A 20,248-nucleotide genomic window follows, 5' to 3' on the forward strand; every position below is an offset into this window, starting at 1 on the left:
GAGAGCTACTGCAAATATCAAGATTTCCAACAAATAATGATTATTTTGTTTGTCTCACAGTCACTATCATATGGCTCCAGAAGACTTATGGACCACTTGTTTAAGGTTTGTTTTGGAACTTGAGAGCCTCAATCCTTATTCACTTTCTGAAACGAGTTACCTGGATATTCAAAAATGCACGACGAAAGTCATTCAGGTTTGGAACCACATGAAGATTCTGTCATCATTTACTCATCTTCATTTCCAGGGATGGCTGTGTGCTGGAATGTCTCATGTCTTTTCTTAAGAAAGCACAGACGTCTGAAGTACCCTTTACTGCCCACCCCCACCAGCCATCGACCTCCTACCTACTTAAGCAGTTCAAATCACCAGAGAGCTGACATTTCAATTACATGCAGACGACACATGCACACACACACACACACACACACACACACACACACACACACACACACACACACACACACACACACACGTGCTCAGAGATGTCTCAGAGATGGACTGTCACATGTCACAGGACCAATATAGTTAAACAACACAGACTTTAAGAGGCACCATCCCTTTGAAGAAATTGTGAGTGTGTACCATGCACCTTACACACTATTCCAGTAATTGACAGATTACTCATATTTCCCATAGTTCTAAAAAAGAACATCTATTTTTTGTGATAGGTCTAATTGTGAAAAATTCCTCCATCCAACAGTTAATGTTTTTTCCTCTTAATGTAAATTTAATCAAAATTGAATCACTGGACCGTCCAGTGAAAAAGATCTGTTGCTAGAGTGCTTCAGTTTCATCGCGACTTTGAAGAGTGTATTCACATGTTAATCATCTAAAGAACCTTTTTTTTCAATATAAAGAACCTTTTGTGCAATGGAAACCTTTATTTTTAAGTACACATTCCTAAAAGTTGCATCTACAAAAAAAGCACTGAACATTTCCACCATTATTGGCCCGGGAGAAAAAATCCAGGTAAATGCTGACCTTTTGACCCAATAGTGGGGCAAGTTGGAACATGCCCTGAAAACACATATATATACTGTATATATAGGCTATATGTTTTCAGGGCATGTTATATATATATATGTTTTCAGGGCATGTTCCATATATATATATATATATATATATATATATATATATATAGCGCCTTCCATTGTGGCATGTGCACTTTAGAGGGGGTTCTGTTATGACAGAAGTTGGGGTCTAGATGTGAATTGCGGTGGGATATCATGTATGCCACAGGGAATGTCAGTGTCACGACCTTTGAGGGCATGTAGACAAAGGGATCGTGATACTTTTCTTATCTGACTCGCCATCTGTGGTGGTGTTGAGGGGGGCCAGGGAAGTGAAAACAATTTGACCATTAAATCTCCGCCCACGAGTAGAAAGAGCAAAGCGCTAAATTGGTGTTCTGGGAGGAGTTAGAGAGAATCCTTGAATGTAACAACGCAATATATAATTTCTAATAGCATATCTATTGATTAACAGCGGCAGAACGCTAATAGAGTGAAATAAGTAAACTGGGCGTTGAAGTTGTAGCAGAGAGAGAGTGTCCCTCCCTCCAGGCTGAACTGTATACAGGCTCCGGCGCGCGAGAGGGACGCGAGATTAGGGCAGCAGCAGTTTGGGGGTCTCTGGAATTTATTAGCTGACGCTTAAAGCTCGTTGTTTTTTTCCTGGATTCGGAGCAGATCTACAGGTCCACCAGTTTTTCAGTCGGCATTCATTCACGCAGACCTACAACCATCATATTTGCCCTCGTTTCATCTCTGGAGAACTCAGGACAGCGAAGAAGGACGCGTGTTGTTCCGGATTTTGAGGTGAGATTCTCGGTAAACTGAACTCTGCTGGTGTTTACATGAATGCAAACTTATAATGGCTGGTCACTGAGATACGAAGCTCTCTTTAGAGATTAATTAAATTCAAATCAACTAGAAAACATTCATGTTTCATTCTGTGCCATATATGGTTATCTCTTAAGCAGGGCAGAAAAACACTCAAATGTGTTTTGATTTGACAGTTATGCGAGGGTTCACTCTTTGTGCGCGGTGTAAATTTTAATTTGAGTGTAGCCTAACTACTGTTTTGAGACGCTTGAAGGCAGAAAACACTCATAATTTAAAAAGAAAATACTAGTTTATGTATTCCACATTGCGCTTCTCTTACCCACAAACAAATAGTTTCCTCGCGTTGCTCGCTCGTATTTCACCGATGACGGCGCGTGTCACTATCCGGCGGTTTCTATTAAATCTAATCAGTTGAGTAAAGCTCGGGGAAAGTATGGGTGGGATGAGGAGGGAAGAGACATCAGGCTGGCGGTTTTCCCACGGGGTGTGACAGCAGGCAGCGTGTGTTGTCCAGGAGGTCCCGTCATAACTGTAGTGTATCCCCCCAGATGGAGGTCAGCAGTCCTGCCGACGGGCATGAGTTCAGTGCCAGTCTAAATCAATCAAACCGAGAATCTTATCTTATCTCATGTCTTTAGTTTGTGTGAGAGATAACATGTTCATGTCTTCAGTTTGTGAATGATTTTATCTATCTATCTATCTATCTATCTATCTATCTATCTATCTATCTATCTATCTATCTATCTATCTATCTATCTTATCTAGGCCTATCTATCTATCTCTGTCTGTCTCTCTGTCAAATCAGTTCAGCAGCTCCGATATAATAATTTAAAGGGTTAGTTCACCCCAAAAATGTGCTAGGTGTATTTCATCTTTCAGCCAAACACAATCTTGAGTTATATTAAAAAATATCCTGGCTCTTCCAAGCTTTATAATGGGAGTGAATGGTACCATACATTTCTGAAGCCCAAAACTGAACTCTCCCTTTAACATTCCTTTTAACAAAACTCCCCATGCTTTGAAACAATGCTTGTGTTAGACATGAATTATGGGGAGTTTCCTTTAAACCAAAAGATGTATGAGTGTTATCTTTAGCCATTTTCCAGAAGTAAAAAAACAAAAAAACATTGACGGGTTAGGTTAATGTACAATATAGCTGAATTATTTTAATCATGAAATGCACTTTAACCACCAATGTAAATTTTTGCTGTACCTTTTTTTTTTTTTTTTTGCCCACATGCTCTTAAAAAAGAAAGAAAACAAGACAGGACTTCACAGCCTGTCAAACTACATCAAATATGGTGATATGCCATGCAATCAAATCTCATCTAATCACGAGTCATTGAGAAGAACTTGAAAACCTTTTGAATACATCCTTGTTGTTGAAACAGAAATTCATGATCTCTTCGAGATAGAGGATATTCTTTCAAACAAAGTCCTGCCTTATATTCTCAAGTGGCTATTGAAAGATTTGCAAGTACACAGGCCTTAAATCTTACATTCCAACTGTCTAACTTCATGTGCACTGTAACTTTATATCCATTAGCGGGTTTCTGCAAATTTGTCCACCTATTTCTGAACCCTATTTTTGTAGACTGACATAAATGTTTGCTGCACTTGTTCCTCAAAGCAGACTGAGACCAGTTTTCAATTAGTCAAGCACTTGTGCGTGAAGATATTGGCTCTGAGGGATCCATTAATGCCGGCCTTAGTTGTGGCTTGTAGTTTAGCTAAATGCTGATGTCAGAACTCAGACTTCACTCACAGACACACACACACACACACACACACACACAACTCAACACGGGCTCAGAAGTAAGACTAGAGCCTTAACCTTTACATTCCTCTGAGCCATTGCGAGGCATTTTAGAAAAAAACTTTAAAATGTGGATATTAGAGGCCTAGAAATGATAGATTGACAGATCAACGTGACACCTAATTTGCCCGCTATTTAAATACTCTTTTTTTTACATATTCATGGTGTATTGATAAAGCAATTAATAACAATTATTCATAAATTATTAATAGTCACTATTGTGGTGTTTGGTAATTAATTATCCAATGAAAATTAATTTTACAGACATGAAAATGAACCCTTTTCATTGATTATTTGAATATGTATCAAACTAACCTACACTGAAAAAATCTAGTGTAGTATTTACTTTGAAAACCATTTTCACTGAGAAATTGCTTGTACATTTCACAAACAATTACATAGTAATGGCAAGTTGCACATTGAATTAAATGTGAAATTTTGAAGTAGAAAGACTGAAAAAGTATTTTCTTGTAAAACATACTCCCATAATAATAAAAAAATGGTGTAGTGAGTGAACTAAAGTGGTTGACTGATGCAGATATGGAAGAGGGAGACTGTTTTGTTCTGCTTGAGCAGACACAGAATCGTTCAGTCGCTAAACCATTAAGCTACTGGAAATGAATATTTGGTTCTTCGTGGTGGGAAGTCCCGGTTGAGAGCAAGAGGCTCGTCTCCAGGCTGTTATATTAATATCAGTTGACATGGCGGCAAATGAACTGGTCGTCAGGGCTGGTTTGATCTCAACCGCAGTTGCTAGATCTCTAATCGGTGCAGGTGATTCATTCCACCCTGAGCTCTTATCCAGCCTCCAGTGAAATGCCCTTATTGACAGCAGAGCTAAGGCCCTGGGAAAAAAGGAGGTCAAGTCATCACTTTCTTCCGAGTTTCGGGCATCAGAGCTACACGAGCTGGCAGTTTGTAGTCTGTAGAGGATCTGGAATGAGATAGAGTATCTATTGCCTTGAAAAGAAAATTGCTTTTCCCCACCATTTGCTGGAGGACTCTCATCTAATGCGTGTGACATGGGGCGATTCACCCAGTAATGGGTTTTGGGGCCTTGTTGCCTCTGAGACATATGAAATTTGCAAAGGAGCCATGTAGATTAATTACCATGAAGAATATGTGTTCTTTGCGCATAGATACTTCAAAAAAATGAGAGGCTTGTCAAGTATGACCTGCAGAACTTTGAACAAGAACAATTATGAATGCATAGATTTTTTTTCCTTGTGATTTTTGTCCTGTAGACGGCTTTGAGAAACTTTAAAGGATGCAGTTGAGGGCTCCAAAGTTCATTCAAGACTGGGATGTCCAGTGACCCTGGTGAATAACAGGACCTCTTTATCAGGAGGAAACAGACTGCTTGTTTGTGCTTGGCATAAGGAGAACTAATTCTTATCTATTATTCAGGAAATTTCCTTCAATATTGGTGTGTCAAGGATATAATGAGGTGAAAGTATGCATATTACAAGCTGGGTCCTACAGATAGCTGAGGGTCTCACAGTCATTATTTAATCTTTATCCACAATAAAATGCAGATTTTAGATGTATAATGATGAAATAGATTTCTCCACACTCCACTTCTTGAAATGTAGGATGTATATAGAAGGAGCCCATGTTGCTGGTGTCTATTTAAAATGTTTAATTTTAGTTGCTGATATAAAAAGGTACAATGATTAAGCAGGAAATTAATAATAAGAATAGGGAAGTTTGGAATCGAAACCTCCTTAAGCTGCTTAAATTTAGAGATTAAGGTGGCTTACTTTTATTTGAAGAGTCTGTATAATGTAGTGAAAGCATAGACTTTGGTAGTGGGTTTAATTTTTGGTTCGAGTATTTGAGAGGATTGAGGAATGACATCTTTTTTCAACTCGCAAACAACGTGCATGCTTACTCGCTGTTAATGCTTGCTGATAATTTAGCAGAAATCCTGTTAAATTTACTGTAAAAACTGGCAGCCCATTGCCAAACGCACTGTAAAAAAATTGGTGACAATGTATTGGCCATTATGGGATGCCTTGTTTGTGCCTTGGTCTATACATTGAACAGGCAATATTTACAGCGTTGCTGGATCGATTACTTGCAAATTCCAGTCAGTTACTGATTCCAAATTACATGACAAAAATTGTAGTTAGTAATGTAATCCATTGCACATTTAAGGTCATGTAATCTGATTACTTTTAGATTACATTTAGATTACTTTTGATCTAACTCTTTTATCACATTGATTTTAATAGGATAATCTTGTACTATATTTTGATATAAAAATACGAAGAGAAAGAAAATATATTCCATTCTTTATCAACATATGAAGTGCATTATGTAAGGGTTTCCCGGTTTGTAAAGGAACTGCAGGGGGTTCGGGAGTTTAATGAAAAGCTATTAAGTAATTAAATCATAAAATGTTTGAATTAAAATAAGTAATTTTAAAATAAAAACAGTCAAAATAAAACAATAAAAAAGATATATACATATAAACAAATTTTTACAGTACGGTACAGTAAAATTACATGTATGGTTCTGTTAAATGTAATACTAGTTTTCACTCTATAAGGTAAGGGAATTTACAGTTAACTGATTACCAGTTTTTACTGTTGCATAATAAAAAATTCCATTAAAATTATGAACATATTTACTGTGATAATAACACTGCATTTTGCTGATAATTAAAGTTTTGGTTCAATTTCTCAAAACCATGGCCTGTTTATAATAGCAGCACACACAGTTACCCTTGTGTATCCTGAACTATTGAGGAAAAGGGCTCTGTTGATTCGAGTTGCTCTTTTTATGGCATTTTTGTGGCTTAAACTTTCTCTCTGTATGGGCTCACATTGTCTGTGTGGCAAAGGCCTGATTTCCCTTTGACACAGTTAAACTCCTCACTACTCCTGACTCAGGCATATTTGCTTCTGATCTCACTCTTTTTTTTCTCTCTCTCTCTCTCTCTCTCTCTCTCTCTCTCTCTCTCTCTCTCTCATTCCAGTAGAAGTTTATTCCCCAGATTTTTTCCCTATACTCCCCACCCACCTCTGTTTTCCCCGTCCTCTGGGTTTTTGGTTTTGGTAACAGTTCTGCGGTCGCTCCTGTGTATTCAAGTGCACGTAGCAAACTCAGAAGCCATTACTCTACAGACAGACATTCCTTGGTGGAAAGCGCTTGGTAGGTTTTAGTCTTTCTCTGTGTTCAGAGGTGTTTAGATGTTCACTACAGTTTTGTGCTCTTAAATGATCAAGAAACACATTGTTTTGTCTTTTAAGACCACCCACACATACAAGGACATTAGCATGTGTTCACACAAACACACACTCACATCAGAGTGGAATGAGCACAGCTGGATCAAGTCCATTAGCTCAGTGTGTTTAAGGTCTTTGCTCTCTGTTACAATTTTAATTCAGGATCTTGAATTCTGGACATTGTACGAATGACCTGTAATTTATATACCTAAAGCTGGAAGAAGCTTACAGGTACAATGTTTCCATATTGTGTGGCTGTATTTGGAGATGATGATTTAATAGAAGTTTTCTGCGCTAAAATCACACAAAAATGTTTTTTTTCCCCCTCAATATGCTGAGATATGCTATCCTTTCAATACAAACATGATGATGAGCGCTACAGTATGAACCATTTAGACATAAATGGGTTATATACTGTTTTCCCCTAGATTTTATCACCATTATGCACTTTTATGCATTATGCATTAGTGGATCATAATATTATGCCTCTGCATAACCAAAATGTTTCTGCATTAGAATTTATTCATGCTTGTAATCATGTTTTCCTGTAAATTCACAAAACATTAGGTCGATGCCAAAAAATAGCTAACAATACAAGCCTAATAGAAAAAGATTAGCAGACTGCTGAGTGCATTTTATATACATGTACACATCACCAATCAAATGTCTGGACACTCAAACTTATTCTTTCTTATGTTTCGTTTCGTTTATTTATTTATATAGCATATTTAAAAAGAGCTGCGGTTGGATGAGGTCCGGTTCTGCTAAAATGAACTTCTCCATGTGCACTCCACTCACTGACTTCACTCCTATTGGTTGTCGCTCCCGAAAGTCGCTACTCATTTGCATAAAGTTAAATCACATCTCTGGACACGCCCACATCCTGTCGCCAACGGTCACCGGAAATCGGCAGCTGAAAATGTGTCCAAACTTTTGACTAGTAGTGTGTAAAAATACATTTCTGTGAACTAGACAAAGAACCACAATGCTTTCAATTACACTGACAAATCCACAATTGAATTGAGAAAAACATTTGTATGTCAGTGTTCATGTCAGTTACAAAATACATGCCCGATCGTAAAGAACATTTCCCCAGTCTCCTCATAATGTATTTGACAACTTCCTCCTACAAGTCTGCCACATCAGATGCCACTTTAGGCCTGGTGTTTAACAGCAGATTAAGTTGACATGTTCTGTACTTTCACCGGTACTTTTTCTCATGATTTTTTTATGAGCTGCTATAAATTTTTCAGACAGGCTTGTGGCTTTCATCAGATTTGGTGGGTCACTAACGTTGAAGTCATCTTGTGGCTTTTAGGGGGGCGTGTTGTGAAGCCCCAGGCGTCATCCTGCAAGACAGCAGTGGTCAGTCAGCTTCAGTTCAATGCAGGACCATGAAGAAGACTGTCCTCTTTAATCATGAGATAACGTGATCACAGGATTGCCACATTGTGTGGTCAATAAGAGGAAACTGCACGTTTCTACATTCAAGCTGCTGAGGAAATATTTAGGGCAATGATATCATTCCCCACTGATTAGGCTGGAGAATGGATGAAATAGACCATGAAGTCTAATCTCTTCCTTTCCTAATCTCTCGTATTTGAAAACTGCCGGAGGAAAAGACTGAGCACTCTTCAAAGGTAGTAAATGCTTTGTGTGAGCATCATTTGCATGTTGCTGATTATTTTAACATAAATTGAATGTGCCAGCTTGCGTTTTTTAAGGATGGAGAGAACAGGATCGTTCGAGACTGAGGGTTACAAGGTGCTTATTTTGAATTGGTGCTGAATTTTGGGCTATGATTGGCAACTTAAATCCTCATGCAGGTCAAAGACAGGGAGCTTTCAGGAAATAATAAACCTGGGCTTGTGTCCCAATAATTAGTCACATGTTCTTCTGCCAGCGAGTGGCCACATTGCACTGACTTAATTACAACCACCTGCTTGAGACGGTAAGACTGAAAACATCAGACATCAGTTGAGGCAAGTCTCCAGCTGTTTGCGCTTTCGTGATAATCTTTTGATTGGCAAGTTGTGATGTTTTTCTTGGGTCCTGCGAGACCATGGCATCCGAGATGGTGTAAATCAACTGAAAAAGGATAGTTTAGTGCTGTGCTTTTATAGACTTGCCAGCCAACATCTCTTTGAGTTGAATATGAGATGTGCCCTCAGAAATACACAGGCCTCAGATAAGCTCCATTAAAATAGAACAATAGAAATGGAACTCAGTGGCTTCATTGTTTGTCTAACATTTGGAAAAATGAAGAGGAAATAAACAGAGTTGTAATTAATATTTGGGAAAGTGAACGATTTCTGTTTGCTGTTTGCTAAATGGTTGATTTCTTTGTGGAAAAATGCATCCGTCATTAGTCTTGAAGAATTGTCTGCCTGTTAAGCTGTGAAAACTTGTAATAAATTTAATACATTTTTGTTTTTTTCATTCAAATAATGTCTTTCTTTTTCAATGCATGTCAAGACATGATGGACCTAAGCCTAGAATATGGTTTCGGGCCTTTCGTCCCATCCAGCTGTCCCCTACAACATTTTTATCCTCATATTTTATTTATTTCTTTATACGGTGTTTTCTTCCATATTAGTACCTATCCTTGAAACACATTCATCAAAATTGTATTTAAATAATTTTAGTTTATTTATTTATTTAATAAACATTCTAGCACTGAGCAGGACATGCATAAAACTGTTCACTCGTATCTCATCACTCATATCTTTGTCACACCACACTGATCAAAGCTCAATTTTATAGTTTGAAGTTGATGGAACGATAAAGACCCTTTTCAGTTCTGTTCCATAAGCCCTTAACTATTGTGCTTGAATAACTTACCTGGCCTTTGAAGATTGAACACAGTCAGTGTCTTTTAAAATACCTTATGAAATGTGATTTGCAGCATTTAAAAGTGCAATGAAAATCCTGTCATCTTGCCTGCTCAACCTCATTGTGAAGAATATCCAGTAACACTTTCTTTTAATGATCCACTTTAGACATTCTGCTAACTATAGTAACTTTGCAACTACATGTCAACTAACTCTCATTAGAGTATTATTAGTCTTGTCTGCGTAATATCTGCTAACACTTGATTTTAAAGCTCCCAACAGACATTCTACTGACTATAAGTAACTTTGCAACTGATACTAACCCGAACCCTATTATAATACTCTAATGAGAGTTAGTTGACATGTAGTTTCAAAGTTACTTATAGTTACTGTAGCAGAATGTCTAAAATGGACCATCAAAATAAAGTGTAACCGAATATCCTGCTACAGGCCATATTTGGAAGCTTGGGCAGAAGGCAAGTTTTCCAGTGAATTCTGACTAACTTTGGTTCTGGAGTATTTTGAATATACTGTATAGCATGAGTTGTATGGACTACATTTAGGATACATTTATGGTCCCTATTCATTTTCCTTAAATGCCATTGTCTTTCTTTCACATTCCAAAGCTTAAAAAAACATGTAGATGAGTAAATGATGACAGATCTTTAATTTTTAGGGTAACTACTACCTTTTTAAGATTTTGGGCCCTATTTTAACGATCTAAGCGCATGGTCTAGCACGGCGCAAGTTCACTTTGGTGTGTCCGAATCCACTTTTGCTAGTTTAACGACAGGAAAAATGGTCGGCGCGCCAGGCGCATTGACTAAACCGGTTGTCTTTATTCTCTTAATGATTAATGGGTGTGTTTTGGGGATTTAAGTGCGTTAAACCAATCAGAGTCTCATCTCATCTCGCGCCATGGCAGATTCACTATTTACATGATGGAATTTGATAGTGGAAAGACCGAAGCCGTCTCCAGAGCGCAAACGGATCTGCTCGTGCGCAGGGTAAAAGTGCGCAAGCAGACCATCTACGGGACAAGCCGGATTCCGCCATATCTTTATGTACACAATAATAATCTTTTACATTGTAATCCTTTTATTTTAAATATTTGGCATGTTTGTGTGCTGCTGTGCGTCCCTGTGTGTTTAATAAGCAGAGTGTACGCGCGTTGTGGACCCGCCTATAGGCGCACTTTAACGCGCTCTTTAAATAACAAAAACAATATTCTCATGCCTCAAAATAGCAACGCGCCAACAATGCGCCAGAACACACCTCGTTTTCAGACCACCACGCCCATGGGTGCACAAATGGGCGCAAATGGTTGCTATTTAAACAATGTGGCATTGTGTTTATGTAAACAATGTGGCAGGAGTGAAAATGATAACTGCGTCGGGCTGAAACTAGCAAAAAACACTTGCGTCGCGCTTGGCGCTGCATTGCGCCGGGTGTAAGATAGGGCCCTTTATGTTTGAGCATTTATCATAGTTTTTATACAACTATGCGAATTTGGAGAGTATGAAACAAGAAAGATTTGTTCCTTTCTTTTTCCCACCATGCAGATCATTGAGCTCAATGAGAAGTGTCAGTCAGCAGAATGCAGTCCAAAAAGATATTTGGACTGAGTCAAAATGAGTCAGATAATCTGTGTGGCCCTATTTATGCTTCTGGAGGGCAGAAACTGAATTTCGAGAATTGGCTCGAGGCTTTCAGAGGCAATTGAAGACATATGGAACAAGCATCAGCCTACAAGATCAGTTGTAAACAGCATTTTCCTAATGAACAACTGCGGCAGCGTAACACCCAGAATTACACTACAATAGAAAACCAGCATTAAAGAAAATCCATGTGATCCTTTGCATATTAAATGCAGACAAAAATAAGATTTTAAATGGACTGACTATGTAATATGTCATGTTGGTTTCAAGGTACAACTCTGGAATCCTGTTTCAACTTTTTTGACCTGTTTCATCTATATAAAGTTTGATTAATTAATTTGATACCCGTCCAAACACAGAAACTGATATTTTGGAATTACGGATGCCATTTCCTTAAAAGCAAAGAGTAATGTGTGTTGTGATACAGTACGTGTGAGTCTTGAGATGTGTTCTCTTAACTTTCTCAGCACGTTCATTTGTTGTCCCGCTGCTGATCCATCATCTCTTGTGGTGGAAACCAATTGACTTGTGTTCCTATTGAGACCACTTATTGGATGCCCTCCAAATGATCTCATGTTCCATAGTTTCTCTGGCTCTTCCTTATGTGCCATAAATCATTGTGATGTAATCTTTCTCACTGCCGTTCCCACAGCTGGTGAGCTGAAGTGCTTTTTTCTCCGAGAGAGTCTTGCGTAGTGACCAGTTAACCTCGGGTTTTACATCCCAGAGCAGAAATGACTGCGTTGAGCTCTCATATTCCTCAGATGTGCACACACTGTCTTTATTTCTGAAATGTCCCTTTATTCCGCCTGGGGTCTTTAAAGTTATGGACTGTTTTTGCAGTGTTTATCCAGGCGAATAAGACTGAACACATTTTGAGAATTGTAAAATCTCTCGAAGAGTGTTTATGTCTGGTATTTGCATTTGTGCCTGAAGATTCCTTCTGATTTTCTGAGAGTATTTGTGTTTGTGTTGAGTGTGATCCCTCCTGACGTCTCTGCGCTTGTGCTCCCATGGCCAGGGGAGAGGAATGTTTCTAAAAGCACTGAGAGATTTTTTTTTTTTTACGAGGCCTTACTGTGGAAAAATGTCTGGTCGTTTTGCCACCTACTCCTCCCGGATAGCCTCCTCCTGAGATCCTGTAAAAAGCAGGATATCTGTACCCTGGGATGTCATGTTCTTTGCATCCTGAGGGTAATGGGATTTTGGGAAATTGCAAAGCAGAAACATTTTATGAACATATTATAAGAAAAATACAAGTTTTATTGATGTTTGGTCAATAAAACTCCATCACGTGTCACTTTTTTAAAGAACCCCAGTGAATCCCATTTAGCCCTTAGTTCATCATCTCGTATCAAAGGCTTTGCTTTGAACGGCTAAGTATGTCATTTTCTGTGAAATTAGAGAAGTTAAATTGGTGGAATTAATGTCTTGAATTTTGAAACACCAGATTTATTATAAAGATAGAAAAGCTAAGTTTTTTTCAGCTCTTGGATGCAGCCATAGCTTTAGAAAACCACACAGAGGTGTAGGGGTTAAATAAAATGTGCCTGTTTACGAGGAGGTCCCGCTGTTGAGCTTCTGCCTGATGAGGCAAATGATCCTGTTCTAAGGGTGGATGTGCTTATATCCCAGCACGGCTTCTGCTCTCTTTGCTCCTCCGGTCGTGCCCGTGAAATCGGCGCAGTGCAGCATTACCATTCAAGCCTCCAGCTGTGTCAAATCTCAGTCTAGATCAATTATAACATCCAGCTTCTCTTCTAAATCTCTGTCTGACAGATTCTGCGGTTTTATTTGCATGTATCAAAATCTCATATTCATACACGTGAAATCCACTGATTAGGTGTCTTGAGAGGAGGATGTGGGCGGAGAGGGGATTGCGGTCTGGTGTTTTTGTCATTTTTGGTGTATGTTGAGGTGAAAAAATAGATACTGTACATATTAATACTTTTCAGGTCTGTAAGTTTTTTTTAAGATATTAATATTAATCAGAAAAGATGCATTTAGTTGATCAAAGGTGACAGTAAAGACTTTTACATTGTTACAAAATAAATGCTCTTCTTTTGAACTTTCTATTCATCAAAGAATCCTTCAAAAATGGTCATGTTTTTTTCAAAAATATCAGTTTTCAACATTGATAATAATAAGAAATGTTTCTTGAGCACCAAACAAGCATATTAGAATTATTTCTGAAGGATTGTGTGATACGTTTCGAATAATGTAATTGTTTCTGACCATTGTTGTAAAATAAAGACACACCAAGTAACACTATATGTAGTTCAAATGGGTGCCACCTTATAAGTTGCCGTGAAAAACAGTAACACTGTTAAATGTTTAACCATGTTTAATGTGATCTTTGGCAAATCTCAACATGAATGTCCATTTTTCATTCTGTAGATTAAACTGTTTGATGCCTAAATTCACTTGTAGCTATTAAAGTGATTGATTGAACTAAAATGAGTCCATTTTAAGTCAATTTACAAAGGGAACCGTCAACCCATGATTTAAGTTGGTATCTTGTTGCCCCTTTTCGGTCATATCCCACTCTCATTCTGTTGTCGTGAACTGCCGTGCTGTTTTCCCATGGTGAATGGGATTACACTGACAGCAGAGAATGTTTGGTGTTGACACAGCATGGAGCTTGGTTAGTCCTCCAAATCCCCCGCTGTTCCTGAGACCAAACAGCAAAATCTGCTCATTTTTCAGACCAATTGCTCTGGGAATATGAACTGGCTAGAGGAAAGTCCTGTATTTGTGTAAGGAACTAATAGTTTTTCCTCTGGTTTTAATTAAGAAAGACTCAGGGAACCAAGTGCTTCCTGTCCAACAGATTGTGCTTTGAATTTTTACGACAGGTTTTTTCAGCACAACAAAATAAACAATGTACTCTTGTTGTAAGGATACAACAAGAGAAGGGTTAACACTGGACTACATCTCACCAAAGTCACATAATGCTGCTTTTGATTATTAACATGTATTATTTTCATTTATAATGAAAGAAGGTGGAATAAAGGGACAGTAGATGCAACATCCCCAATAATGTTTGGCACTTTTTTAAACAAAGACCTGAAATTGACAACAGATGTATGCACATACTTAAGAAGCTTGTCCGATGCAGAGCTGAATAAATGTGGCGGACCGTGATTAAAATATTTGTTTGCTTAAGAACAGGCAGCAGTTCAGGATTAAATGAATAGATTAATTATATCGCTAACCAAAGGTTATTTGATGAGAAAAGGTCATAGGTAATCAATAAGTAATTGATATTGGATTGTTTCTTGGTTGTCCTGTGTTGTTGATGACTAGTGTCGCATAATCAGAGTTTTCATTGGCCAAGGACCGACCGACGTAAAGCAATCAATCATGTTTAGGGGTGTGAAAATGTAGGCTAATATCGATGTCTCTACAATAACGACCGGTGAACAATTCATTCAAGAATGTCATGCACGTTTACTGTTAACTTCACATACTTCACATAAACTCATCGTAAAAAATAGAGGTGTAATAAAATATAAATACAGGTGAATATCGCGATATGTTTGGCGATACTGTATCGATTCTCAAAAACACTGTATCGATATTTATTTGTTTTCATCCAAGATTTGTGCAGTGGTTTCGTGTTTCGATTTAAACCTTATATTTGATCATGTTTATCCAGAATTCCAGCTATGATATTAATTTTATTACAATTGATGCAGGAAATTGGTAGGGGTGTGAATCGTCAATGGTCTCACGATTCGATTCGATATCACAATGCGTTGCATCCTCACTACTGTTCAATATTACTGCACATGCCTACATTATTGTCAATGAATACAAGCAGTCAGATATATGAACTCCCTTTACTTCCTGAATGTACTGTAGCAAACATCAAATACAACTTAAGTCTGAACACAGCAGACGACAGTACCATGGCATTTAGAACAAACACTAGTAAAAGCGCATAAAACTGTCAAGTGTACTTAAGTTACAATAACGCTCACACACACTCGGACGCACACACTCGCACTTGACTCGCGCGCACACACACTCACACGTGCATGCACACACTCAAGCTAACATGCTGCTAATTCTTAGCCTGGCAAGCCAGACCTACATCAAGATGTTAGGTCTGGCAACTCACCATAGACACGGCTCAATCCGAGGGGCGGGTCTTTCAAATTCCCTCTGCACGCAATAGGACAGCGCTTCAACCAACCAGAGCGTTTTCCCAACAGCGGAGCTAACGTTAGTTGATAGATTCAACTTTTGAATCTGGCCGGCAAAACTACAAACACATCTTCCTTTTTTAAGAACGACTTAAGTGCCGTTATTTGCTCTTTTCTCAAAGAAAAACTTAACTCCAAGTCCTCCAGAGTTGCGGCCAAAGCCGATTCGAAAGACTGTTCTCCAGCAGCAGCGGCCATTCTTTGTTTTCAAGTAGCAGGGGAACCATCGCAACTCTGTCGTCATTATGTTAAGCCCGCCCCGCCTACTCTATACACGACGTGATTGGCCTGACCCAATTTAGGTTTTTCCAGCACGAAAGTCAACGGAGAGTTGCTAGACTACCCTGGCTGAAAAATAATTTTTGCTGCCGCTAGGGTGCGTCTAGATTTCTAGGCTAGCAAATTCTTAAATAGTGGGTGCATTTTTTTTATTACTCGCTTTTGTGTTTCGCCTCCCTCCACCATTTTACACCAGGGCGAAAAGTGCGTATGTGACGAATGACGCCAGAGAAACGTAAGTAGGCAATAATGCAGAATCGTCCACGTCCGCATTGCGATGCATCGATGCAAAAATGTATTTCAACGCCCCTAGAAATGGGTAGTACAGCTCAATTTGTAACAGTGCAGTGTCTTTATGGTTATTTTACACTGATTCAAGATCAAATTGACTTGAATGAAAAAAAATTCAGCAATCATTAACTCTTTATTGACATGATCAGATCATTCATCCTGTCTGAATGCTGTTTGCATAACCCTCTCTGAGTGAAAACAGAGGTTCACGGACCTCTTAGCTTGCATGTTAACAACCTTTCTTATGCCTAATTGGTGAACCCGACTCCCCCACACCTTTAAGCCCTTTTGGCCCGTTCCTACAGGTCTCCCCCCTTTTAGTCGTTGGCTTCAAAGGCTTGTTTTGATGCCCTGAACCTCGTCTCTCCCCAGAGACTGAGGTCTGCTTGGCCTTGGGGCCTGGAAAGGGCGAGAGAAGTTTTAATGAAAGACAAGAACAGACTGCGTAGAGAAAACACTAAGAAAGTGTGTTCAGAGCTGGTCATTATCACAGCACTGAGTGTTGTGCCAGGAGTTGTACCATATGACTCTCTCGACACTTTGACAGCCTCCCTTTTCTCAAGGGATCGCGATTGCCCTTGTCAGACACCTGTCGCCAGGTCAGAGGACACCTGGATGAGGGAAATACTGCAATATCTCAATCAAATGTATTGATCAGTTGTCTGAAGCAAAGAAGTGGGTTAAATCTGTTTTGAGTTGATACCTGATTGGTTTTTATCAGTATAATTCAGAGTATTTGGGGCTCGGTCCAGACATCTGTGAATGCCCATCGTTTAATGAAATATTGGAACACCCTTGATTAAGTATTGAAACATTATATCTGCGATGTGTCATTGTTTTTAAAGTAAATCTCTCAATGTTACTGGAGCTAAACCTAAAAAGACCCCACTAACCTTAGTCTGAGCCTCAGGCATTGCAAAAAATCAGGAATCGCATATGTATTTGTTAAACTATGTTTTTTTAACCTTTCGGCTTTCTAAAGTCCAATACGCACTTTGCACTCAACAGTTTTGTCACTGACTCCCCAAGTGTTTTTAAGTTTGTTTAAATGTGCAATGAGTGCTTCTAAGAAACATTAGTCAAGTTTATGGCAAATGTTTGACACTAACATTTAGATGGAGAGAAACTGACCACAAAGTCAACAAACAGGTTTAATTTCTGTTTCAGATTTAGGATCAGAAAGTTTGGGATCAGAACGTTTTTTAATTAATTTTTTAAAAGAAACTAATACTTTTATTCAGCAAGGATGCATTAAATTAATAAAAATTTACGGTAAATACATTTATATGTTCATGTTTTCCAACTGTTTTCAACATTGATAATAATAAGAAATGTTTCTTGAGCAGCAAATCAGCATATTAGAATTATTTCTGAAGGATCATGTGACACTTTTCATGCTGAAAATTAATTGAATATAATTACAGTTCAAACTGTATGTAATAGCCAATTAATAGACCAATAATAACAGACATAAAAACTCAGTGTTTATAAATTATTTTTTTTTATGAGCTGAACACACCTCTATTAGAGGAAGAACTTGAGAAAAATCGGCATATGCCTCCAATGACTGGACAGTTGATTAGCCTGGACATCATATCCTTCCAGAGGGATGGATGTCCTGTAGGATGTGTCACTCATCGTGTATGGGAATAATGTAGCATGATCATAAACTGAGAGGAGAAGAGTGTAGGGAGTGTATAATGACAAATAACAAGCACATCCTTTATTGCCCATCCCTCTATGATCTTCTATTAGCGTTGAACTTTACGTCATCCTGCATTGTTCAAATGTTCTTCAGATTGAAAAGGGACCTTTAGCTTGGAGGTAGATAAGCATAATGCAGATGCCCTTTGAGATCTATGGTTTAAACCCCTTGTTGATTCTAGATGGAGGAAACAATGTTTGCAAGTGTAGAGAACACAATCAAAGAGCCAATGGTCCCCTCAGACTGTAAGGTCAGAAGAAACAAATCAATTTACCAGGCAATGACCAATCAATGTATTCTGTGGTCGATATTAAATGCCATTGAATGCCACTGATTTGGGAGTAGAAGAGGTTTGTGTAAAGGAAGCCTCTAGAGTAGATGCATTGTTTTTAATTTTATTTTTTCCAAAGATTAAAAACAAGATATCTAGACCAAGGCAACCAGCTTTTAGATTATTTCTCAGACTTAAAAAAAAAGAAAAAGACAAAGGTACAAGATATTTTAAAGAGGAAACACTAACTACTCGTCTCATGAAGCATTGAGAATGATGTAATCGAAGAAGCAACAACAAGAGAATATAGAAATATTAAAGGTATGGCGGAGGATCTTTCCAAATTTTAGATAAGACCCGCCCTCTCCACTTTTTGAAAAGTTTGATTGATTCACCAGAATGATTGACAATTAGGAGGACCAATAGTATAGGTTACCCACCAGGAAGTAAAACATCCTCCGCTATACCTTTAAGTATAATTCAATGTATAGAAGTATAAAAGATGATATATTAGAAGTGTATTGCAGAATATTCAATATAAAAGTTGATTGAGAGTGATGAGATACTGATTACTTCAAAAGACTGGGGTCGGTAAGATTTTTTCATGTTTTTAAAAGTCTCTTATGCTCACAAAGGCTACATTTATTTGGTATAGTAAAACAGTAATATTGTGAAATATTGTTTCAATTTAAATTTCAAATTATTTCAACTTTTACTTTTAATTCACCCTAGCTAATTTTTATTTTTTTTAAATACCATTGACCCCAAAACTTTGAATAGTATTAAGTGCACTTTTTTTGATGTGCAATCTTTGTAAGTGCTATCTCGTTTCAGGATTGTGAGTATTTTATAGTTAAATTCATTTATCTGGTGCACTTGAGAGTTCAAAATGAAGAGCTCCACCCTATGTTTAGAGTGCAAATTGATCAAAGAAAAAAGTTGGTGAATTGATTTGGACTTGAACTTTGAAAAAGGGTAAACCTCTTTTTAGTTGTTATATATGTGACCCTGGATCACAAAACCAGTCACAAGTCGCACGGGAATATTTGTGGCAATAGCCAACAATACATTGTATGGGTCAAAATTATCGATTTTTCTTTTATGCCAAAAATCATGAGGATATTAAGTAACGATCATGTTCCATGAATATATTTAGTGAATTTCATACCGTAAATATATAAAACATTTATTTTTGTGAGAGAATGCAGCACAATCGCCAACATAAATGGACAACTTTAAAGGTGATTTTCTCAATGTTTCGATTTTTTTGCAGCCTCAGATTCCAGATTTTCAAATAGTTGTATCTCGGCTAAATATTGTCCTATCCTAACGAACCATACATCAATGGAAAGCTTATTTATTCAGCTTTCATATGATGCATACATCTCAATTTAATAAAAATTAACCATGTGACTGGTTTTATGGTCCAGGGTCACATATAGTCTCAGTCTACATTACATTTACACTGGTGTTTTAAAAAGCCAAACAAATAGTTATTAATAATAATACATTTTTATATTATTATTATTCACATGACAGTAACTACCGTTTCTCTGAAAACAGGTTTACAAACGTCTCATGAAAATGCTCTCACAAAAATGTTGGTAAATTATGCAAATGTGAAAATAATGCGTAGCTGGTGCCCAGTACGTTTTCCAAATGCACGCTAGTAATGGAGTTCACTGCATTCATTCACGGTAAACTGAGCCTTTCTGAGATGCAAACAGACTGAAAAGAAATCTTATGTCAAAGTGTCTACCTTTCACCATGAGGGTTTCCTCCTTTGAGCTGTGGCCACAGTCCTGGTAATTAATGTGAAACACTGTGGCTGTTGCATTGTTTTACGGCTTTACTTTCTCCTTCTGTGTGTCTATAGACACTGAACAGTAATGGATGTCCTTACCACTTTTTTTGAGGGAGGCTGTTAGTGGTGGTTGGAGAACACAAGGGAATTCTGGTCTACCAGGTCATAGTGGAAACCACACAGAATTCGTCTACAAAACACTTGCCTTCTTAAAATCAGATAATACATGAACATCCTGGATTTTATTATGTCTCTTTTATGTCATCTCATTCATCTATCCCTATTTTGAGTTTTGGCAAAGCTTTCAG

At 37.9% G+C, this 20,248-nt stretch overlaps 1 protein-coding gene across 1 annotated transcript in view; it reads left to right on the forward strand.

The window, feature by feature from the left end:
* The first annotated feature begins 1,408 nt into the window (after positions 1-1,408).
* The window catches only part of tspan18b (tetraspanin 18b), a 40,554-nt gene continuing 21,714 nt past the window's right edge, over positions 1,409-20,248 (forward strand). Inside the window, exon 1 of the mRNA XM_082182625.1 lies at positions 1,409-1,820. The gene's annotated coding sequence lies outside the window, so the exon portion shown is untranslated. The remainder of the gene's footprint in view (positions 1,821-20,248) is intronic.

Source organism: Leuciscus leuciscus (assembly GCF_965113295.1).
Source record: "Leuciscus leuciscus genome assembly, chromosome: 10".
NCBI lineage: Eukaryota > Metazoa > Chordata > Actinopteri > Cypriniformes > Leuciscidae > Leuciscus > Leuciscus leuciscus.